The sequence below is a fragment of the Pituophis catenifer genome, unplaced genomic scaffold (assembly GCF_029215685.1).
Source record: "Pituophis catenifer annectens isolate HBS135680 unplaced genomic scaffold, rPitCat1.0.hap2 SCAF_8, whole genome shotgun sequence".
In the NCBI taxonomy this organism is placed as follows: Eukaryota; Metazoa; Chordata; class Lepidosauria; order Squamata; family Colubridae; genus Pituophis; species Pituophis catenifer.
In genome coordinates, this window is record NW_027256888.1 from 53,103,158 (window position 1) to 53,127,624 (window position 24,467).

Consider the following 24,467-nt stretch of genomic DNA (forward strand, 5'->3'; position numbering starts at 1 on the left):
AGTGGCCTCTGTGTGACGCATCCAGCCCACAGGCTGCCAATTTGACACTCCTGAACTAGGTAGTCCAGTATATTGTTTTTCACATTGCTAATCAAATGGATTGCTTGCCAACAGACTTGAAGGCAACTGCCATTTTCTGCTATTATTTTCCAGAGTCAAAATATCCACTGACAATTGAATTAATGTTCTAGGGTAGTGTCTTATGTAAATAGCATTTTATTTCCTGAAAATAGAAAAAAAAGTTTTAAAAAGGTAGCATCTTGAATAGTTCCCTGTAGTCACAATTCTACACACAAAACCACTATCTTCTTAAACATGGGGTTTGTAAGGGTAAGGCTAAGCCCAAGAATATCATAGAACAATTCAACCAAAGTTCAATTCTTTATTTACTTACACACAATAGACAAAATCTTGCCAGGCTAAACTTTACTACTCTCACCTAAAGGATATATCCTGGAGATTCTGTTGTTACTCTTCCTTGTCTCCTCTCCAGCTCTGGGCTGGGTTACTTCTTATCTTGTCCCTTTTTCTAGAAAGGGGGTGTCAAACTCGCGGCCCGTGGGCCAGTTGCATCACGCACTGGCCATGCCCATCCCCAGTTTAGCAAAGGGGGAAAAATTGCAATACAACATGTTGCCATGAGTTTGACACCCCTGTTCTAGGCTATGCTCCCTCTTTCTGGGGAAACTGCTGCTTCGCTATAATCCATCACACCAGCTTCCCTCTCTGGGCACCATTTCTCAAAGGGAGCAACAGAAAACTAACTGCACGTACCAGGAAAAGATCAGCAGAATTCGCCATAGTTTCTAATTAAAATATTGCCGAGCCATTAAAATTAATAATTTTCCTTTAGGTTGCTATTTTGCTATGACTTTGAATGATTGCAGAGATATGTTTTTGAGACAATTATCTTTGAAATTGCTCTTATTTTAAATTTATTGAATAAACACTTTAAAAGATATTTGATTTGCTCTGCACAACTATAGTATATTTTCTATAACAATAATTGGCCCGATAAATTGGTAAATATTCATTTTCATATAGTCCAAGCTAGGCAAAGCCTATAAAGTTAGCATAATTTGTGAACATTGATACAGATTTCAGCACACATCAGCTGTAATTCATGTATATTAATATTCAAACTTCGTTACTTATATCAAAACTTCCATACAATTAATGAAAAGATTGAATCCTATAATCAAAGAGACGGGTTTCTTTTATAATCATTTGGTCATTCCTTACCACCTCAATTTTCTGAAAATATTTACTATTCTGCCTGCTGTATGTTGTATTTCATTTCTCTTGGAAATCAATAATTCTCCCAACTCTGGGTGTGTGAATGTGGACTGTAGTCCATTCAGACATAATTTGAAATAAGCTCATGGAACGTATCCCAGGTATGTATATGGATAAATCTGTGAAACTTATGCTAAAACAGTACAGGACTGAACTTTTGCTAAACTATCATTCATTGAGTTCAAACAACATGCTAAGCTCAAACCAAATAAACTATATTATATTTGAAAATGAAGTGTGAATTCAGTGATTGTACTGGCCATTGTTCAGTAAGAGCCATGCCTCATAACATCCAAATTACACAGGATATTTATATAAAATAAAAAATAGCAATAGCAGACTTATATACCGCTTTACAGCCCTCTCTAAGCGGTTTACCGAGTCAGCATATGGCCCCCAACAATTTGGGTCCTCATTTATTTATTTATTTATTAGTTCAATTTATATGCCACCTTTCTCCGGAGACTCAGGGCGGCTAATTTTACCCACCTCGGAAGGATGGAAGGCTGAGTCAACCTTGAGCCTGGTGAGATTTGAACTGCCTAACTGCAGGCAGGCAGCAGAAGTAGCCTGCAGTACTACACTCTAACCACTGTGCCACCATGGGTCATAAAAATGTTTATAGAGCAATGCTGGCATATACTGCTTCAAATGCTGAAAAATATAATTATCAGAATCTGAAGAACTGCAGAAAGAAAAAAGTTACTCCACTACTTTTCACAGAAACTCTGTACATGGGAATATACAGCTTTCTTTGTCACATATGTTCCCCAGTATGAGATGCATGTGGCAGGTCTGCTGAGGCACTGACCAAATGAGGGCATGACTCCCAAATATTTGAATACCAGCCACACTTCACAAATCCTATTTTTACAATGGCAATAAATTTTTGAATCGGCACTATTATTCCCATTCTTTGCTTCATGCTTTGCATATGTCCAGTTTAATTACTATTTTCTTATTTCTGCTTTCTTTTAGTCCTTTTGTTTGTATTAAAATTAATACAAATAATTGTTCAAGCTAAACAATTTCCCCATGGGGAATCCCTTTTTTCTTCTGCGTTAAATACAAAATAATTCTCAATTTTATCTTCAAGTAATAGTTCCATAGCTATAATCGACAACTCAGTAAATTATCAGACTAGTTAAAAGCAGGGAAAGTACTCTAATATCTAAACAAGCCAGAGAGAAGAGACTAAACGTACTTCAAATTAGGCGCAAAAATGCTATGGGCCACTGAAGAAAAAAAATCCCATCTTTCTTCTCTTTCTATTAGGCTAGTAAAAATATTTATAAATTATTTAAGAATTTTTTTAAGAGAATGAATCTGGGCCAACAAGATAATCTGAGTTTTACAAGTATGTTCTTGAAAGCTACATACAGTTGATACAAAATATACTTATCTCTGACAAATGCATTCATTCAACAGTTCATTCTAAGACCAAGAGTGGAACGTATGACCTAATTTTATTCCGGTTTTTTGTCTGAATTCTGAAGAATTTGAAAACTTGCAAGCTTTTTTATTAGTATTGGTTTTAAATATATACTATATCCAAATTTAGATTTTTTTTCTGGTGGACGAACATTGATGCTACATTGATTCTTTTTATTTATCATACTTTTCGGAGTATAAAACGCACTCCCCCCCCCAAAAAAAGTGGGTGGAAATGTCTGTGCGTCTTATACGCCAAATGTTGCTGAAGCCCCGCCCACCCACTGGCTCCCACCTGCTGGCCATTTCAGCCTCCATGCATTGCGTTTTCGGCCTCCGCATGCTCCATTTTAGACCTGTTCCAGGCTGTGGGAATTGCCACAGCACATTGTCACCGATCGCCACCTCTGCACGTTGTATTTTTGGCCTCCACATATTGCATTTTCAGCCTCCGCACGCCCCATTTTTGGCCTCAGTGCATCGTATATTCGGCCAGTTCCAGGTGGCAGTGATCAGCGGCGGCAATCCCCGCCAGCTGGAACCAGCCAAAAATGCATCATCTAGTGCAGTGATGGCTAATCTTTTCTGGACCAAGTGCCCAAAGGGCGGCTGAACCCCCCAAATGCAATGCTTGTGTGGTCCCCGCGCATACACACATACCCTGCCCCCTGCACATGGACATGACTCTGTCCCCCCGTGCATGCACGGCAGAGACCCGAAGACCAGCTGGCCAGCAGGAGGCATACACGCATGCGCAGCGGAGTTGAATTGGGGCACGGCTCATGTGCCATCAGAGAGGGCGCTGCGTACCACCTCTGGCACACATGCCATAGGTTCACCATCACGGGACTAGACATTCCCAGTTCCTGCAACCATTCTTCATATGTTTTACCCTGTAGTCCCATAATTATTTTTGTTTATTTCTCTGATTAAGGTGCAGAATTTTTGTTTATTGTTTTATTTATAGGTTTTATGGTTGTATGTCACCCAGAGTTACTTAATATGGGAAGCCATATAAATCAAATAAATAAATGTAAAGCAATTCCAGGAAGACACTTCTTGTCCTTCCCCTTATACCTGCGTTGCATTGTTCTCAAAGTTACTTCTCTTATTCTTGTCTTTCTCCTTTCTACAATGATACCTGGGAGTTAATAAAATGTTGGCTCTTAAATTAATTAACTTGAAGTGAGACTATAGCCATTACTTATTGGCTAATCGCCACTGACAATATTAGGGGATTAGAATTAATCATGTATTTAGGCCAAATCCTGTCACTGATTGCTGATGATATTTCAATTTTAAATATTCCAGAATCATTGTTTTTCATGTGAAATAAAATATTTAGAATATTACCACTTTCATTTGATTTCTCTTCATATTAAAATAACTAACTACATTGATGTCTATAGAAATTCTCAATCATCCAGATCATGGTTGTCCCAAAAGAGCTTTTTCAAAAGGCAACTGGACTTCCTTGGTTTTTTCTAACTCAGTTAGAATTGAAGGAGCTTCTTGGATGAGAAGCAAAATGTTTTCAAAGAAAAAAACCAAGAATCTCCAATTGCCTTTTGTAAAAAGCACTTTTGGGACAACCATGATCTGGATGATTGAGCACCTACATAGACATGATCGTAAAGGGTTATTTTAATATGAATAGAAGTCAAATGTAAAAGATTTAGAATATGACTACTAAAGTTTCCAAATATCTATTGAAACACTTCAACAGATATATGTTTGAACCACTTGTTCAATTTCTGTAGTTCAATACTGAACAAAATAATGAGCACAATATGTACACAGCCAGTGTTTCCAGCTTGAACCTATAGGTGGTGCTGTATTTCAGTTTTTCAAAGAGTAGTGCTATGCACTTTATGACATTTACTTTGCAATTTGCACAATTGAAAGCTCATCCCTCTTAAACCAAAGCATATCATGAGAATTAAGCAGTCAAAACAGCAAAGGAATTGCTGAATGTCTCTTCAATTGTTTTCCTAACATGCTCAGATCTTTTCACCATTTTCTCCATTGCCACAGAACACGTTTTATTTATTTATTTATTTATTATTGAATTTCTATACCGCCCTACTCCCGAAGGACTCAGGGCGGTGTACAGCCATGAAATAAAACACATAGATATACAAAATTTAAAATCGAATAAAATGAATTAAATAAATTTGGCTGAATTAATACCCATAATTTAAGATACCCATATTTTAAAATACATTAAAAATTTAGAATTTACACTTAAAAGGGAGAAGATTTAGGCGAGGCCAGCTTGATGAAATAAAAGCGTCTTCAACTCGCGGCGGAAGGTGCGCAGATCCGGAATCCTCTGTATCTCTGGGGGGAGCTCATTCCAGAACGTCGGTGCCCCCACAGAGAAGGCTCTCCCCTTAGGGGCCGACAGCCGACATTGTTTGGCCGACGGCACCTGGAGGAGCCCCTCTCTGTGGGAGCGTACTGGTCAGTGGGAGGCTGTTGATGGTAGTAGGCGGTCCCGTAAGTAACCAGGTCCCAAGCCATGGAGCGCTTTAAAGGTGGTAACCAGAACCTTGAAGTGCACCCGGAAGACTACCGGGAGCCAGTGCAGCTTGCGCAGGAGATGTGTTACATGGGAGCTCCATGTTGCTCCCATAACCACCCGCGCGGCCGCACTCTGCGCCAGTTGGAGCCTCCGGGTGCACCTCAAGGGGAGCCCCATGTAGAGAGCATTACAATAGTCCAAAATTAATAGTTAATTTTGTCTTTAATAGAATTATGCATATTCTCACTCCTCTACCATTCTAGTCCCAGAGATCTTCCTCTACCACCATTCTTCCTTCTTCTTCATGCCAAAAATACTAGGCACAGCTTTTGGAGCCATTTCTGCACTTAATAGGCTTCCAGCAGTGCTGGATGCATGTTTGATAAAGCAGGCAATAAAGGCTTATGGGGGATAATATAATATAGCCTTTGTTGTCATTGAACATAATATATACAACGAAACTGGTTTAGCCTCCCTGGTGCAATCCACAACAGAAAATACAAAACAACGTAAATAGTATAGAGAATAATCCCTATACAAGTAGAATAATCCCTATACAGTACAAGTAATTGGGGGAAAAAGATTAGTCATATGTTTCCGTATGTGCGTGGAGTGATTGTGATTGTGTTTAAGAGTCTAACAGCCCATGGGTAGAAGCTTTTTTTAACCTGCTTGGTTGGCTGGCTATGCTTCGATGTCTTCTGCCCAATGGTAGAAGCAAAAAGGGACACTAGCCAGGGTGTGAATCATCCCTAAGTATCTTCCTTACTCTACTGAAACAGCGAGACCTGGTGATGTCATTTAGTGATGTTAGAGGGCAACCAATGGTTTCTTGTGCCAAATTGATCACTCTCTGTAGTGCCTTCCTGTCCGCAGCTGTTAGACCAGCATACCATACTGTTATACAATATGTGAGGACACTTTCTATTGTAGACCATTGTTCCACTTGATTTTTCTGCAGGACTCTAAGGAAATAAAGTCTCTGTTGAGCCTTACTAACCACCAGGATGTGTTGTTTTTCCAGATGAGATTTTGACTAATGAGCATCCCAAGAATTTAAAAGAGGAAATCCTCTCCACATGGCCCCCTTTGATATACAGTGGGGCAGGTTCCTCTCTGTGCTTCTGGAAATGCAGCGCCATCTCCTTTGTCTTGCTAGTATTTATTTGTCAGTTGCTTTTTGAACACCATATGGATACCTTCTGGACTTCTTCCCTTTGTCCCCTCCAGTTATAAGCCCCAACACCATTGTGTTATCTGCAAACTTTATTATGGTGTCATATGCAGTCATATATATACAATGAGTACAGGAAGGGGTTGAGCACGCAGCCCTGAGGGGAGCCTGTGCTGAGTTTCAGGGTGGAAGATATCAGAGGCCCAACCCTTACTGTGTGTGGACAGTCCATTAGGAAGTCTTTGACCCGGTCACAAATGAGAGGAGGGAAATTCAGGTCAGTCAGCTTTTCAACAAGAATGCCTGGTAAGATGGTATTAAAGGCCAAGCTATCTATCTATATATATATATAAAAGGATGTATGTATGTATGTATGTTTGTTTAAGCATAACTCTGGAACACCTGATTTGCCCTCTGGAGACAAACACTGTGTGTGTGTGTCTGTGTGTTCCAGCATAACTCTGGAACGCTTCGAGAAATTTCAACCAAACTTGGTACACAGATGATTTACCCTCTGGAGACAAACACTGTGGGGGTAAGACACCCTAACACCCTCGGTGTATGTGTGTGTGTGTGTGTGTGTGTGTGTGTGTGTGTGTTCCAGCATAATAATGGAACACCTTGAGCAATTTCAACCAAACTTGATACACAGATGACTTTACTCTCTGGAAAAAAATACTATAGACACCCCTAATACCTCTTGGGGTGTATATGTGTGTGTGTTCCCTCTGGAAAAAAATACTGCAGGGGTAATACACACCTAACACCCCTTGGAGTGTTTGTGTGTGTGTGTGTTCTGGCATGCAGGTGGCATACAGAGCCCAGCTCAGCTCCACCATGCATGCTCGCGTGCTTCCTGCTGGCCAGCTGATATTTGGGTCTCTGCTGCACATGTGTGGGGGGTGGGAGAGCACAGAGGATGTTGCGCAAGCCCCCCACGGCCCATTTTGGCTGCAGGAAGGCATATTAGGCCAAAAATGGGGCACGGGGGGGCGGGGCGGCCCTCCAGCAGCCCATTTTGGCTCACAGGAGGCTTCAGGGAGGTCTACTAGACCCAAAACAGGCCCCGGGGGGGGGGGTCTTGCATACATGGGCGAGAGGCGGGGGGGATTAAGTTGAAAAAATACTCAGGCAGCACCAGGTCATCAGCTAGTAGGCTAGTTTGCAGAGTGAGGGACCTCCGACTGCAGCGCCAATTGCTGGCCAAGATGAAGATAACCCTGAGAATAATGATAGACAGAGCCCACGCTGCTGAACTATCAAACCAATCTACCGCTGAGATCCAGAGGACAAACAGTCCAACCCTAGCGCAAAAGCCTAATACAATTCATCATGAGGAGCTAGACTCTGATGATGGGACGGACAAAGAGGATGACATCCACCGCCTCAAAACCACGAAAGCAAAGAGCTGGACCAGTGACAAAGCAATAACTCAAGCTGTATGTATGGGATGTGGCGGGAATCACCCGCAAACAACCTGCAAGTTTAGAAATGCTGCTTGCCGACAAAGAGAAGAAAGGTCACTTAGCCAGAGTTTGTTGGGCTAGTCAACCAACATCAATTCCCTCAGCGGGGGCCTCTTACATCAAGAAACCTCCAGTCAAACTAGCATGGAGGAGAGAAAACTGTTTCACCCAGTGGTGGGATTCAACTAGTTCGCACCACTTTGGCTGAGCTGGTTGTTAAATTGCTGGCTGGTCCCTCCCCTTCCCACTCTTCCCAGAAGTCCCCCGCAGCCTGTTTTGGCTACCAGGAGGCTCCAGGGAGGCCTACTAGGCTCAAAATGGGGTGTGAGGGGGCGGTGCCCTTCCCCGCAGCTCATTTTTGCTCCCAGGGGCTGCAGGAGGTCGAGTGCTGCCTGTCACACCCCATGACCTCACCCACCATGGCCACGCCCACCCAGCCAGTCATAAAGGCAGAGAACCAGTTGTTAAATTATTTGAATCCCACCACTGGTTTCACCATAAGGAAAAACACCTGCCCAGCTGAAACTATTATCCGGCAAGCCAACCTGGGACACAAGAAAATTTTCCTCACAATTAAGTTGGAAGGGAATCCTTGCAAATGGAGATAGACACAGGGTCAGCAATGTCCCTGGTCTCCTGGAGCACCCTAAAAAGTTTGCTGCCTTATAGGCAGCTGACATCGTTAATTTATAATTTATCCCAATGGTCTAATTCAATACTGTATCATGGATAAATCAAGGATTACCTGTACTAATTTTACAGTAAGCCTAAATAGCCTTTACATCCGGCCTGGGGTTGGTAGTAGGGACTGTACATTTTATGTTGTCCACAGTTTTCTGCCAACATACAGATGCATTGGTATTACTTTAATTTAGGTGTGTGGAAAAGTCAGTAGTGAGAATTCAGCCAGGACTGGGAAGACCAACTTTCAAAATCTCTCCTCTATAATAAAATTATTCATGATTTAGTTTAACTCTAAATTGGCATTTTGTGCAAAGGTAATCACAATAACATTTGCTTGATTTACTATATTATATGATCCTAGCCACTGTAATTTTGAAATCATGGCTCAATTGGCACACCCAACCAATTGAGATTTATTTAATAACAATGTTTAAATAAATCATGTAGTGCAATATGTGAGCCAAATTCCCCCAAAAAAGTATAGAAGTATGCATAAATTGAATTGTCAATATATATATTCATGCAAAATGGCCATATGATTAATTATAAAGTTTACATTGCAGGAAATGACATTTAACGATGGCAGTCTTTAGTAACTTTAGTAACTAATGCCAACTACGTATAGTTTCTATCAGCCCCAAGCAGTAAACGATTAATGGCATCTGAATAGGATAGCTAGTTTATATTAATTGTATTTTTATTGTAAGACATCTTATATTTTAAGGGGAACCTAATAAGTGGAGTTTTTTTTGGCTTTTTGTTCTAAACCACCTGCTTTCAATAAAGCATTTCAGGCTGGACAAATGTGCTTTCCAGACTTTGCACCAATAACTTGTGGTCAGATGATAGTTAGATTATGATGCTCAGGCTTTAAAGTACAGCCGCAGAAGTGACAGAAATGGGATCTAAGGCAGCTCCAATTTAAGCTGAGCTTTTATGTACTTCCCAAGAACAATGCAAACAGGCTTTGATTTGAGATCCAAGCTGCAATTCTATACAGCCTTTCCTGAAGTAAATCCCAAGAAACTCAGTGGGATTTTTTTTTTCTGGGTTGGATTTTATTGCTAGTCTCATAGATTTATTAAAGTAAGTTCCTTAGATACCAACAATGTAAATTAAATCTGAAAGACCAGACTATTGTTAAAACAATTGAGGAAATAGGTATTTGGTTTCCATCTGATGCTTTTAATATTTCACGTGTTTAGTTTCTTTGAATAGGATTATTATTTTTTTGTCAGTAAAAGCTAGCAGAATGTTTTTGCATCAATTTCAATTGGACATACATTTTGCTAATATGCGCAATGTCACATTAGATTATATGTATAAGCCTACATAATACAAAAGCAGGAGTTTTATTTCCATCATTATTTAATCCCTTAATACATTGAATACAGAGATAAAATGGAACTTGGTGAAGCCCTTAAATATGTAGAACATACTGGGATTGAGTTGTGTAAATGAGGATTGTGCTATCAACTGTATCTAGTACTCTTAAAGGAAAAGGAAAAGAGCAAAAAATTGGGAAATAAATCAAATTTCAGGAAGATGTTTAAGAGAAACAGTCAATTTTTTAGTTTTAAAAAAAATCTTTAACCTGTAAAGTATTATGTTAATTTTCTTGTTTTCTTTTTTGCCATTGAGAAACTTTAGACCAGGAATGTTTTAAGCAACTTTTTTTTTTCATGATTTGATCATCAGTTGTTTTCAATTTTGAAATCCATACATCCTGCTACCAGGAATGATGGTATTCTAGACTATATCAGAGTTTTTGATAGTGGCACCAGAAATGAAACTCTTTTTCCAAATGAAATTATACTCTTTCTGTGTTGGGTTTTTTTTGTGTGTGTGGGTGTGTGGACTCCTGGCCAGGACAAGTCCCTGCAGTTTTCTTGGCAAGAGTGTCTGGCCCAAGATGGAACTAGAATTCTCCTAGTTTCTAGTCTGATGGTTTAACTGCCACACCAAACTGGGGACCTCCCAGACTCATGGCTCCTACTGAAGAGCAGATGGCAGCCTTTGCTAGAAAGGCCTTTGCTCAAATTTATATTGCGCACCAGTTAGGTTCTTTCCTGCATAGGGAGGCTCTCTACTCACTCACTCATATCCTATTTGGACTATTGCAATACCTCAACATGGGGCTATCCTTAGAAAGTATTCAGAAGCTTCAGCTGATACAGAATGTGGCCATGCAGGCAATCTTATGCATCCAAGGTATGGCGCATGTAACACCTATGTTGTGTGAGCTGCATTGGATGCCAGTTTGCTTCAGGTCCAATTCAAGATGTCAGTTGTGACCTTCAGGTTATGATCTTTAATGGTATGGAGCTAGGCTACCTACAGAACCGTCTTTGTCCCATTACATCTGCCCATCCCACCCAGTCAGGTAGAGAAAATATGTTGGGGACCCCATCAGTTAAAGAACTCAGACTGGTGGCCGTCTTTTTCATAATGCTTCCTTTTTCTGGCAATATATTAGATAACAAAGAGCATCTTTTTGATAGCATGTTCTCTAGCATTATCATTTTATCTTATGTGGCTTTAAAAGGAGAATATTGTGAACCCAAGACCTGATGGCCTAGAGGTGGAGCTCTTGCCTCACAATCAGGAGGTTGTGAGTTCGATCCTAGGTAGAGGCAGATATAGGGTCTCCTGCTTGGGCAGGGAGTTGGACTCAATGACTTACAAGGTCCCTTCCAACTCTGTTAATCTGTTAAATAATAGAGTTCCATTTATGGAAAAGACCCATATTTATACATACGGTTATAATTAGCTGAGAATCTAAATAGGAATTAAATTGCTGAACCCATCACTGAAATGTCCTACATAATCTGAAGAAATTACTTTGAATATTTAAAGGATTGGTCATAAGAACTATGTTTATTTGTTCTGGAGTGAAGAAGTTCTGAGTAAAAAAAACCAAACCACTGAACATATATGGATCATCTCTCATGGAAATCTGTTTGCAATTGTTCTTGATTTATTCATTATCCACCTAGATTTAGATTGCTGACTTCCAAAAATAAAGCAGCTATTAGTTTCACTAGAAGACCTCTACTCTCTTAGCCTTCCAGAAGGAAATGAATAGCAATAGCAATAGCACTTAGACTTATATGCCATTTTACAGTGCTGTACGGCCCTCTCTAAGCGGTTTACAGAGTCAGCATATTGCCCCCAACAATTTGGGTCCTCATTTTACCCACCTCGGAAGGATGGAAGGCTGAAACCTTGAGCCTGGTGGGATTTGAACTGCCAAATTGCAGCAGCTGGCAGTCATCAGAAGTAGTCTGCAGTACTGCACTCTAACCACTGCGCCACCAAGGCTCCATCTTTTTCCCTAGCATTGGACAAGGATAGGCTCCTGGAATATGGAAATGGTATGGTGACAACATGTGCTGTGGGGAAAAAATATGCTTTCTTTTCTGATGTTATTTTATATTTATGTAGCCAAATAAGTCCTTCAATTTGTTTAAATAAATAAAAAATACTTAAATAATCCCCCCTCTGTTAAGAAGTAGTTGTGACCTACTACACAATTACTGGCAGTAGTACCAATAATTGTACTCCTCAATTACCCCCAGGAGTACCATCAACTGATCTATAACTATGATCTATAACTATGAATACAGATGAATGGTCTGCAACTGAAATTGCAATCCTAACGTGTTTTTAGTAAACAGAACTCTATAAGATCATGACAACTATCATAACTTTCTTCATATATACATTGCCCTATTGGCTCAATTTAAAAAATCTGATCACTGGAAAAACGTCAAACTGATCAAATAAGCCTTATATCAGTTATAAATATAAGAAAGTATTGCAAATGGGAGCATTTAATACATAAATTAAACTTTAGGTTTTCATGATAAATATAATGTAATATGAATTCATGAATTAGGCTTGGTAGAATGGACCTAGCTTACCTTGTGAATGTAAAGAAACAATCTTTCTTAAGTTGGGAAAAGCCATACTTAGAGATGATATACACAGAAATAAATATGAATTGTTTTCTGTACTTTATGCATCCCAGATGGCAACAATTATAAATTCATTCATATGTCATGGATTACTGAATGGGCTTATAGAGAAAATGCTTATGTTAGACAGCTATATAAGTAAGGAGGAACAATAATGTAATGCATTAAGGGATTTTTTATTGGCATTTAAGCTTTGAATTTATATTAAGTAAGCCAGTGTGAAGTATCTGGTTTGTCATAAACATACTAGTGCTTGGCAGACTAAATAAAAGAAAAGGTAAAGAACCTTCCTTTAACTCTTCTGAATATTTACTGAATTGGGAAGAAATGCAGTGGAAGTATTCTTACCTGTCACATCAGCGTTGTTCTGCTATGATTTTCATCATTAGTTGATTTCCAAATATGTTGAATTCCAAATAAAAATAACAAATATGCAGAATCAAGAATATCAGCATTGTGTATATGTGTGTGTGTGTATGTATACAATTCATAAACATGTAGTACTTTTCATATGAACAGGAGTGAAATGCTACTGGTTTGCACCAATTTGGGCGAACTGGTAGTAAAAAAAAGCTACTGGTTCAGGCGAACCAGTATTTCTGATGATCAGCTGTGCCACGAGGTTTATATTCACTAGAAAGCAGGAAATCCTGCTTTCTAGCGAAGCTAAATTGCGCAGCATAGCTGTTCCCCCCCTTGCTGTTTTGTTTACCTTCCCAAGCCTCCTTTTTCTGCATGAAGCGTGCATTTGGTGTGCATTGTGCATCTGTGCACAGTGTGCTTTTGGTGTGCACTGTGCATGCGTGCATGCAACATGCTTTTGATGTGCGGTGCACATGTGCACATGCAGCACGTTTTGCACACACTGCATGCATGGGCAGCAAAGCAGAGGCAATCCACGGAGGATTTCACCACTGCATATGAATATGATTATTTGAGGAACCGTCTCACCCCAATGGGACTGCCCAGTCCCACACATGCCGGCAGAGGAGGAATGCTCCGGGTCCCATCAGTCTGATTATTCTGGCTGGTGGGGTCCAGGAGGAAGGCGTTTTCTGCTGATGTTCCTATCCTCTGGAACATCTTGCCTTCCGATGTGAGGTTTGCCTATCTTCCAATGTGAGGAGACCCTATCTTTTCATAAGGGCCTAAAGACCTGTTTCTGCCAGTTGGCCTGGGGCCCCAGCAGTGGTGAGTTTCTACCAGTTCGCCCTAGTTCGGGTGAACTGGTAATGATGGTGGTGAGAGGCTCCGCCCACCTACCCGGATGTCATCACGGACGTTCTGCGCATGCACAGGTTCTGAGCAGGCACAGAAGTGCCACGCGCGAGCAAAGCAAGTGCATGCACACTCACAGTTCCGAACTGGTAACAAAGGTAAGTGGAACCCACTACTGGGCCCCAGTGGGGGAGCAGCACAGTACAGTGGAAGTGGTTGATCATGAAACAACTGCTCTCCCTATAGTTCTTAGATTTTAATGTTTGGTTTTAATTTATTTATATTTCAATGTAGATATATTTTTATGATTGTAAGGTGCCCAGAGTTACCTTATGGTATGATAGGTGGCCAATATATTTTATAAATAAATAAATATCAAGCGTATACACACTGGATCTGGGGCACTAGATGTAATGGTATTTTCTTTCTGCATAACATTATCAGTTATGGAAAGTAATCTTGGTTTATTTGTTGGAAGGAAAATCCATTTGGTTCAGTTCCAAGCTAGAAGAAAGATGTTGGAAACATCATGGAAGCTGATTAGAAAGAAAATGTATTGATGAACAGAACCACACCACACAAAGTCAGCGTGCAGTTCTGGGTCAGTTGAACAATTAGCTCGATGAGTGACAGGATTTTTATACAGGTCCTGAAATGCTCCTGGGGGGTGGAGGGTTGTGCAATGTCTGACATGTTCTTAGGAAATTGTGCAATGTAGTGAACTCTGTGTCTTCTGCTAAATGGTAGTGGGTTAATCTTATCATGTCCTAAATGATCCTGTCCTGTTCTTAGAATTTGGGTGGAGAATGTAAATTTTTAACCCCATTGCTGCAGGTAAAGGTCTTTTGTTTCTAAATAGGCTGGCCCAATCTTTCTTAATGGGCACAAATATTTGCTTGGGGGAGGGGTATTAAGAAGGGCTGAGTCTGCTTTCTGTCTTTAAGAGCATGTTTCTCCATTTCTCCTTTAGGGAAATATAATATTCTGCCATTTTAATATTCCCCCAAATATTTCAGTCTTCTAAGGGGGAGGCTTCCCACAATATAAAATGGAAAGAGGTGGTATGAGAAGGGATGCTTTTTCTTTTTATTTATTTATTTAGTTAGTTAGTTTGTCAAACATGTACGAGATAACAGGTATAAGTATAAACATGGACAAGAGCACATGTCATGATAAATGCCTAACTACTATATCTCCCTGATCACCCGGACCTGCAAGGGTTAACTGACCACATATCCCATAATCCCTGTAACCACTCCTTACCTCTTTGCCCCTCCTCCTGGGTACAAAAGGTCCAACCACATGGTCCACAGATTATTCCAGATGTATACCTGAAAGAGAAAGGTACAAGGTCAGTGACCTCCAGTACCATCAGTTCTATAATAAAGCTACAGAAAAGAATTGGAGTCTGTCTTTGAGTTATTGGGCTAGATCCAGCTTTTCACAAAATGGTAGCAGAGGTCGTTTGCCCATAACTCCAGACAATGACTGAACCCATCACCTACCCTGAAGAAGCAAACAGAGCACAGACCAGAGCTCTTACCAAGAAGATGGCTGAGAAACTTGCAACCAAAGCCACAGCCATGGAGGAGACAGAAGCTGGAAGCGAGCAGAACTCCAGCCTGGACTCACAATCAGATGAAGAGGAGCCATCCAAGGAAATCACCGCCCCGGAAGAAGAAACAGCACAGAAAATGAACAAATTCAAACTCTCCATCCTGAAACTGATGGAGGCAAGCAGCGACAAAGAAAACCTCATCGCGGACCTTCAAAGCCTCTTCGAGCAACAAGAAGCAGCGATTGAGACCCCAAAGACCACTGAGAAAGAAAAGCCAGCAAAAAAGGGTAAGCCACCCCAACCCGATGATCCTGAGCTGGCAGAATCCATTTTCGCGCCCCCTTCCCGGCGGCCATCTTGGGACGAGCACCAGCCAATGGGAAGCCAGGATTTGAATCCTTTGGCGCGAAAATGCCCGAACCCCGAAACAGACGAGGGGAACTCAGAAAGCGACTACGAAGAGCCCGAATCTGAAAGCGACCACGAAGAAACCACAATCACTCAGAAAAGGACACCTACCGATCTCGAGTTGCAAAAGGCAATCGAGACCATCACCGCTACCCTAGGCTCCGCTTTCAAGCCTCCTGCGGCACTCAATAAATCAAAGAAAAATCCTGGAAAGCACAAGAAGGCCAGGACAACCAACAAAGACCAGGCAACCGAGTCACAGCCAACTAAAAACACCGCGCACACCAACAACCGGCACAAAAGACCGCCCACCTGCAGGAAGAATCAACCGCAGGACTCAAACTCGCCACCCGCTACACCAACAACGCGAGGCCCGAGGGAGAAGAGAAGAACCGGCTACTCACCAACGCCACGACATCCACCAGGCCGATCCACGCGACCAGGGACCAGCGACCACGAGGGAGGATCCGCCGCCGCCGCCATTACCGCCGAGCCGCTGGGTGCAGGGAATCCTCAACCTACGACCTCCGCTGCTGCCGCGCCGCCGACCCGTGAAAGTCCTCGACTTACGACCGCGTCACCTCCTCACCTTCTGACCTTCTTCGCCGGGGATCCGGCCATCCAGCAGTGGTGTCCACCTTCAGGAGGAATCTTCGGACCCACCGGGGGCGGGTCCAGCCTCCCACCGACAGGCCTAGGCCTAGGCCTGGGAGCTCCAGCAACAGGAACCTCACCCGATGGACTCCAGCGTGGAATGAGTTTCGCGCATGCCCAGTACCTGCCTGTAACAAGAGAAGCAAGTTACATAGATCCAAGCAAGTACAGAATGGCCACAGACATCCCAAAGCCTTATTGTGAGTTCAATCACATTTTGGACCATGGACAGCTCCCCGCAGTAAGTAACCTTACTAACATTTCTGGGCAAATTATGCCAATTTGCCAAAATTGCAGTTAGATGGGGGTAATGTTATAGAACGGAGTCAACAATTAAGAGTTGCTCTCATGAGAGAGAATGCACTGTTCCTAGCTAACAGACCTCCCCAAAAGTCCTGGTCACTGGAAATTGACTGCATTCATCACAGGGCATTTTGTATCATGTTAACCTCCATTCCATCTGCTATGTATCCATCTATTGAGGACAATCTAACTGTTTATGATGTTATGCAAAAACTATGTAACCTGTTTTATAGCCAGAGCAGAGCCACTATCACTAGACTATCTAGGGAGTTCCACTCCACCAAGCACAAGGCAGGGGTCCCCATGAGTGAGCACATTTTAAAGATGAATGCTGCAAGGGCAGAGCTCATGCAGAGGGGGGAAATCATCACTGAAGAGAGCATGATAAGCATAATCATAAACTCTCTTGATAGCAGTTGGGACAGCTTCATAACCCAACTAAATAGCCTCAGCTTGCAATACCTAACACTAGGCGCACTGACCAGTCAGCTCGTTGCAGAGGACACTCTGAGGAGGGAACGCCAACTATCCAAAAGGGATCCTAGACCCACGAAGAGGGTGGATTTCCAGGATAGGGCCAGGGATACCTCAGAATGTTATTCTTGTGGGTCAAGGAACCACCTAAAGAGGGATTGCCCCAGGAACCATAGGGACAGGGGACAGCACGACAGTAGAGGGGGAAGGTCACCTGAACACAGGTACCCAAGGGAAAGAGGGCGAGGGTGGTCACCCAACCCCAGGAAACACCACGAGCGCAGAGACCACACCAGGGACAGTAACTCTGGCTCCATGTACGGGATCAGGCACGATGACCCAAATGACAAACATAAGATAGAGAGAAACACATGGCTTCTGGACTCAGGGGCCACAAGTCACACTACTTGTAACCCAGAGCTGCTAGACTCACTCACAGAAGTAGACTCAGAAATAAAGGTGGCAAACCAAAACAAGGTCAAAGTAGTGGGGAAAGGAAACGTACACATCACACAGATAGGGGATTTAAAAGAGGTACTGTACATACCAGAGATTCCCCACAACGTGCTAGCCATCACAAAGCTGACACGGGACACAAACATAGAGATAAAATTTAAAGATGGAAAGGCACACTTGATCAAGCAAGGGAAAGAGATAGGAAAGGTAACCATACACGAGGGACTTCCCTACTTCACACCCAACGCAAGGGAGGAAGGCGGCATTGATACCAACACGAACCACAAAGTAGATAAGTATCCAGAAATAGAGGGGGTGCAGCAAGAGGCAGGATGTGGCCATGAGAAGGCAAACAAGTCTGTATCTATCGGCAAGCCATTGCATGATAACTGCGCCCACCTCCTCCACAGGAGGCTGGGACACATAAGCTTCCCCATTGTAAAGAAAATGACGGAATGTACCAAGGGTCTCAAAGTAAAGAACTGTGAAAACTACTTGGAGTGTTCGGTCTGTAAGCGTTCCAAGATCAAGGTTAAGGCTATCCCCAGGGGATCCAAACGAACCACGGAATACCCCTTCCAATTGGTGCATATGGACTTGGTAGGGCCAATGAAACCCTCTGTAGGGCATAGGAAGTGATTCTTTCTCACGATTGTGGATGACTACACCAGATACGGGTATGTCTACTCCCTCAGACACAAAAACGAAGTGTTCCAAAGGTTTAAAGAATTCCACAGAAGAGTAGATATGCAACATAACATGAGAATAAGGCAGATAATGACAGATAGGGGCTCAGAATTCATGGCCAAAGAATTCACAAGGTGGCTGAGGGAACAGGGCATAGCGCATTACACCTCTTCATCTTTCTCCCCCTTTCAAAATGGAGTCTCAGAGAGAAAGAACGGGCTGTTGCAAACCATGATGAGATGCGCCCTGGAGGATGCTGGGATGGGACAGCATTTCTGGTCAGAGGCATTACACTACGCTAATTACACCCTGAATAGACTGTGGTCAAGCTCTATTAATAAGACACCATACGAGATGCTATACAATAGAAAGCCCAACATCACACACTTACACATATTCAGCGCCCCAGCTGATGTCCACATTCCCAGACAATTAAGAAAGAAAGGGGAGAAATTATCAAAAAGACTGAGATTCGTGGGTTACGAACCGGGCACAAAGGGCTACAGATTTGTCGTCAACAATAACCGTTTTGTGGTTTCCAGATCAGCCAGTTTCCACGAAAACGCAAACTGGTCGAGGGTACACTCCAACAAAATTCCAACCAATAGGGTCATGTTCGAGCATGGCCAAGGGGAAAGGGAGGTCAGAGAGGTCGCAGGGCACAAAGCCAATCATCGCAAGGTGAGCGTCAAAGAGTGGAAAGAAGGGCATCCTTCCCTGAAGATAGATGACCTGACAGACAAAGAGGCAGACAACATGCAGGAAACGAGCCAGCCCCCAGCAGGCCAATCAGAGAAACCAGAAACAAGCTACCAAAGAAGCTAGAGGACTACGTTATGGCCATCCACAACACCCATTTCATGCCCAGCTCATATGAGGACATCCTCGGGCTCCCCCAGGAAGAGAAAGAAAAATGGATGTCTGCCATGGAGAATGAGATGGAGAGCCTAAGGAACCTCCAGGTATACTCACCTGCCCAAATTCCAGAGGACAAAAAACCAATAGGAACCAAATGGGTGTTCAGGGTTAAGACATTAGAGGACAACAAGGTCCTATACAAGGCAAGACTAGTCGCACAGGGTTTCGCCCAAAGATACCCCGAAGACTATACAGACATCTCCTCGCCAACCGTCAGGGCGGAGAGCGTCAAAAGCGCCCTGGTGGTGGCCACCATCCTGGGCCTGGAGGTTTTCCAATTCGACGTACAAACAGCGTACCTGCACGCCGAGTTGGATAAAGAGATATACGTTAAAGCGCCGCCTGGGTATAACGAGGGCGAGAACCAAACCTGGCTGCTGAACAAAAGCCTGTACGGGCTCAAGCAGTCAAGCAAAAGGTGGTATGACTGCCTAGCCAAGGCTCTTAGATCCATGGGCTTCGAGGCCACCTCAGCCGACAAATGCTTCTTTATGAAGAGAGAAAACAACACATTAGAAGGTGTGCTCGTTTACATGGACGACATCTTGTACATCAGCAAACACAAGGACAGATGTGACAAGTTCGCCACTGAACTGGGTAGCCACTTCTCCTTAAAGTCACTTGGAAAGATTGATAGATACCTAGGGGTCCAGGTGATAAAAACCAACAAGGGTTTCCGCCTCTCCCAGAGAGAAAAGATCATCGAGCTGCTGTCCAAATGCAACATGTCCGAAGCAAAACCCAGAGAGACCCCCATGCAACCTGAGTTCCTGAAGACTATGTACGAGGAATCTGAACCTTTCACAGACAATAAGTTGTACAGATCAACGATAGGGTCACTGCTGTATATATCCAACTGGACCATCGCCCTAGCCGTCAATCTGCTGTCCAGGCATGTAAGCAAACCCACAGTAACACACTGGAACGCCATCAAAAGACTACTTAGATACTTAAAATTCAGTGCGGATGCCCTACTCTGCCTAGAACCAGAAACATCCGAGAAACCAAAGCTAACCTGCTATGCTGACACTGACTGGGCTGGGGACATAGAGTGCAGAAAAAGCACCTCCGGCTACGTGCTACTACTCAACAATTGCCCCATCCATTGGTACACTGGAAAGCAAAAACTGGTGGCCACATCAACTACGGAAGCAGAATTTGTTTGCCTATCAAAGGCCGCAAACAATTTAGTATGGTTCGATGACCTGCTCTGCAACATCTGGGCTGAACCCTCATATCCAATAGTTATCCACGAAGACAACAAGGCAGCAATAGAGATCTCAAGGGCCGATGCCATAGGTCAGCGGTCTAGGCACATTGACATTAAATACAAACACGTCAGGCAGTTTTCAGAGATAGGTTTCATTAAGGCAGTAAACTGTGACACAGAGGAGCAAACAGCAGACATTCTCACTAAACCCCTACCACATAAACAGCATGCGTACCTCATGTCAAAAATGCGTGTTTACTTGTAATTCGTGCCTGTGCCTGTGTATTCTCTGTATGTATACAATCACTTCCCCAGGTACCCAGTTAGGCATTTAGAGGGGGTTTTGTCATGATAAATGCCTAACTACTATATCTCCCTGATCACCCGGACCTGCAAGGGTTAATTGACCACATATCCCATAATCCCTGTAACCACTCCTTACCTCTTTGCCCCTCCTCCTGGGTACAAAAGGTCCAACCACATGGTCCACAGATTATTCCAGATATATACCTGAAAGAGAAAGGTACAAGGTCAGTGACCTCCAGTACCATCAGTTCTATAATAAAGCTACAGAAAAGAATTGGAGTCTGTCTTTGAGTTATTGGGCTAGATCCAGCTTTTCACAGCACATGAAATGAGTACAAATGGGGACAGTAGGACAGGGATGGTAGACATGCTGGTGCGCTTATGCACGCCCCCTTACAGGCCTCTTAGGAATGGTGTGAGATCCACAGTAGTCAGTTTAAGGTTGAAGCTATGGGGCAGTGGTGAAATCTAAAATTTGTTACTACCATTTCTGTGGGCGTGGCTCAGTGGGGGGGGTAATGTGACTGGGTGGGCGTGGCCAATTTTTTTTACTTTTAAAACCATTTTTTACATGTAAAACCATGTAAAAAATGCTTTCAAAGGGCTTTGACGATCCCAGCTGAGTTGCCTGATTGTCAGAGAGTTTTTAAAAAACCTCTGCCAATCAGGCAACTCAGCTGGGATCGTCAGAGCTTGGATTGTCAGAGCCATTTAAAAGAAAAAACTTTTTTTCTTTTAAATGGCTCTGACGATCCAAGCTGAGTTGCCCGATTGGCAGGCAACTCAGCTGGGATCGTCAGAGCCATTTAAAAGAAAAAAAGTTTTTTTTCTTTTAAATGGCTCTGACTATCCAAGCTGAGTTGCCTGATCGGCAGGCAACTCAGCTGGGATCATCAGAGCTTGGATTGTCAGAGCTTGGCTCGTCAGAGGCATTTAAAAGAAAAAAAGCCTCTGATGATCGCCCAGCTCAGCTGGGCATGGGGGGCGGGGGCAGGGATTTTTGCTACCGATTCTCCGAACTGCCCGCCATCGCTACCTACTCACCCGAGCCAGTCGAAACCGGGAGCATTTCACTCCTGCTATGGGGGTTTGAGGAAGTAACAACGGAGTCCGATAGAGCATTCCAGGCATTGACCACTCTATTGCTGAAGTTGTATTTTCTGCAGTCGAGTTTGGAGCAGTTTACATTTAGTTTGTATCTATTGTTTGCCTGTGTATTATTGCGGTTGAAGCTGAAGAAGTTGTTGACAGGTAGGATGTTGTAGCAGACAATTTTGTATACTGTGCTTAGGTCAGATCGTAGGTGTCGTAGTTCAAGGTTGTCCAAGCCCAAAATTTCAAGCTTGGTGGCATAAGGTATTCTATTGTGAGCAGATGAGTGGAGTACTCTTCTCGTGAAATACCTCTGGACTTGCTCAATTGTATTAATGTCCGATATACAGTGTGGATTCCAGGCAGATGAGCTATATTCAAGGATTGGTCTGGCAAAGGTTTTGTATGTCCTAGTTAGCAGTACAGTACAGTGTTACCAGAGAAGAAGCTTCACAAATTTAGGTAACAACTCTTAGTGTCTTTTTGGCAATGCTGTTACAATGAGCTCTGGGGCTTAGATCGTTTGAGATGAGTACTCCTAGGTCCTTGACAGTGTGTGGGTCATCTATGAAGTTGTATCTGCCCAGCTTATATTTGGTGTTCTGGTTTTTGTTGCTAATTGGTAAGACAGAGCATTTATTAGTTGAGATTTTGAGTTGCCAATTGCTCGACCATTCTGACACACAGTCAAGGTCACTTTGAAGGGCAGCAGTGTTGTCGGTGGTGTTAAATAGTTTTATGTCATCAGTGAAGAGGACACAGTTGCTTATAATATGATCGCAAAGGTCATTTATGTAAAGCAGAAAGAGTGGGTCCTAATACGCTGCCTTGGGAGGCACCGCTGTTAACTGGTGCAGGGTTTGATAAAGCGCTTCCTATTTTGACTACTTGTTGCCTATCCACTTGTGCAGGGATCCAGAAATTCTGTAAGAGCTTAGTTTTAACAGTAGTTTGTTGTGTACCACTGAATCAAAAGCTTTGCAGAAGTCTATATAAATTGCATCTATTGCTTTACCGTGGTCGAGTTTCTGCAAATGTTCTCCAAATGTTTCTGCAGTGTTGTAGACTATAGGACAATTTTTTCCTGAAACCAAATTTGCTTCCACTGTCACTTTCTTTTCCTTAATACCTGAAAAAAATGTCTACAGAAATGGTGACTCAACTACGTTTCTCTTTTCCAGTGATATAGACAACTCCAATCATATTTACCATTAAAACAGGTGTCAAGATTTACAGCATGGTGTTTGTCTCTTTCTGTTCTGAGACAATATGTAAGTACATTTACTGAAGTCTGTTCCACATGAACTTTGAGTAATATAGAAACCTGTTTGAAATTGAATCTTAGACTCAAGCACTTGGAAGGTGCCTTTTAGGCCAGCTGTGAAGGGCAGCCACATGATCCAGGAGACAAACACAGCTGCTTTCCAGAGTTGCAGATTGTGCTATGTTTGTATTTCCTTGTGATTCAAAGCACTCTTTTGGAATCAAATTCAAAGCACTGAGTAGCACTAATGGTTAATGCTATTAATAAGAAAACTTCCTTAATGGGAACAATTTTTAAATGATAAATGCATACAATGTGTATTAGAAAGGGAGAGGCTGCAATTATTTCCGTTTTCTGGTTTAATAGCAGAGGAGATTATTTTTGTTGTTTCCAGAACCCAAAGTAGCTTGAGTCGGGCAGCAACGGAGATATATTTTTTTGCATTCATCAGTGGGGTGAGGAAAAAAGATGCCACTTGAAGACTGTGCTATTGGTTGTATCAAAGGAGGTTGGTTGTGGCTAGGTTATTTATTTTTAATACTTTTTCTTTTTTATTGTTTTTATGACATTAGGTTTTATTCAACTGTTGTGAACTGCCCAGGATTGTATCTCTTAAGATAGAGAGTTACACCAATCTTCTAAATAAATAAATAAAAATGAATGAAAACATTTATTTATTGAATTTATATTGCCGCCTATTCGTACATGGTGACTCAAGGTGGCTTACAGAATATAGGTTCCTGGTGTTCTTTGCTTTTCTCTGCATTTAGAGAGCTGCAGAAAAAAATGTCTCTCCAAAGTGATTTGTAAGTAATTGAAAAGTGGAAATTCTGGGGTGTCAAAAGTCATAAATATTGTAAAGAAGGAAGATACTTCACTTGGCCTTTGATGGGTGGAGATAGGGAGCTTGAATGAACCCAAGGCGAAGTTTAAATATAACTTTGGTTATGTCTGTTATTAGAGTAAAATACAGTCATATATAATATATACAGTAGCATTTACTCTTCAGTCTTATAATGATTATTCCTTTCTCTCATGTTGAAAATCACAAAAAAACTACAATTGTGTAGTTTTTCTGTAAAGGACCCTGAAATGGAGATGGAAATATTAATGCTATTAACCGTTTCATTCCATGGTTACATAAGAAAGGCAATCATGTTAGCAGAGTTGGTAACATCAAAGCTCCAGTATGTTTTAACTGAGAACATAAGATGATTTCTCATTATCCTGGGAGATTTCATAATAGCTTATTGTTAGAGTGGGAAGGCATTGCGATTAGCATCAAAGGGGCATTTTTATAATTTAGGCTGAGCTTTTCTGAGAAATGAACATTTCTTTTTCTACATAGCAAAGCACATTTTTAAAAG

General features: G+C 42.2%; 1 long non-coding RNA gene across 1 annotated transcript; it reads right to left on the reverse strand.

The window, feature by feature from the left end:
- Positions 1-193: 193 nt before the first annotated feature.
- Positions 194-16,514, reverse strand: LOC139320064 (uncharacterized). Its single transcript, XR_011600673.1, has 3 exons — positions 16,141-16,514; positions 15,034-15,101; positions 194-223 (listed from the first exon to the last, which is right to left on the reverse strand). It is a non-coding gene; the product is annotated as an uncharacterized lncRNA (long non-coding RNA).
- Positions 16,515-24,467: the final 7,953 nt, after the last annotated feature.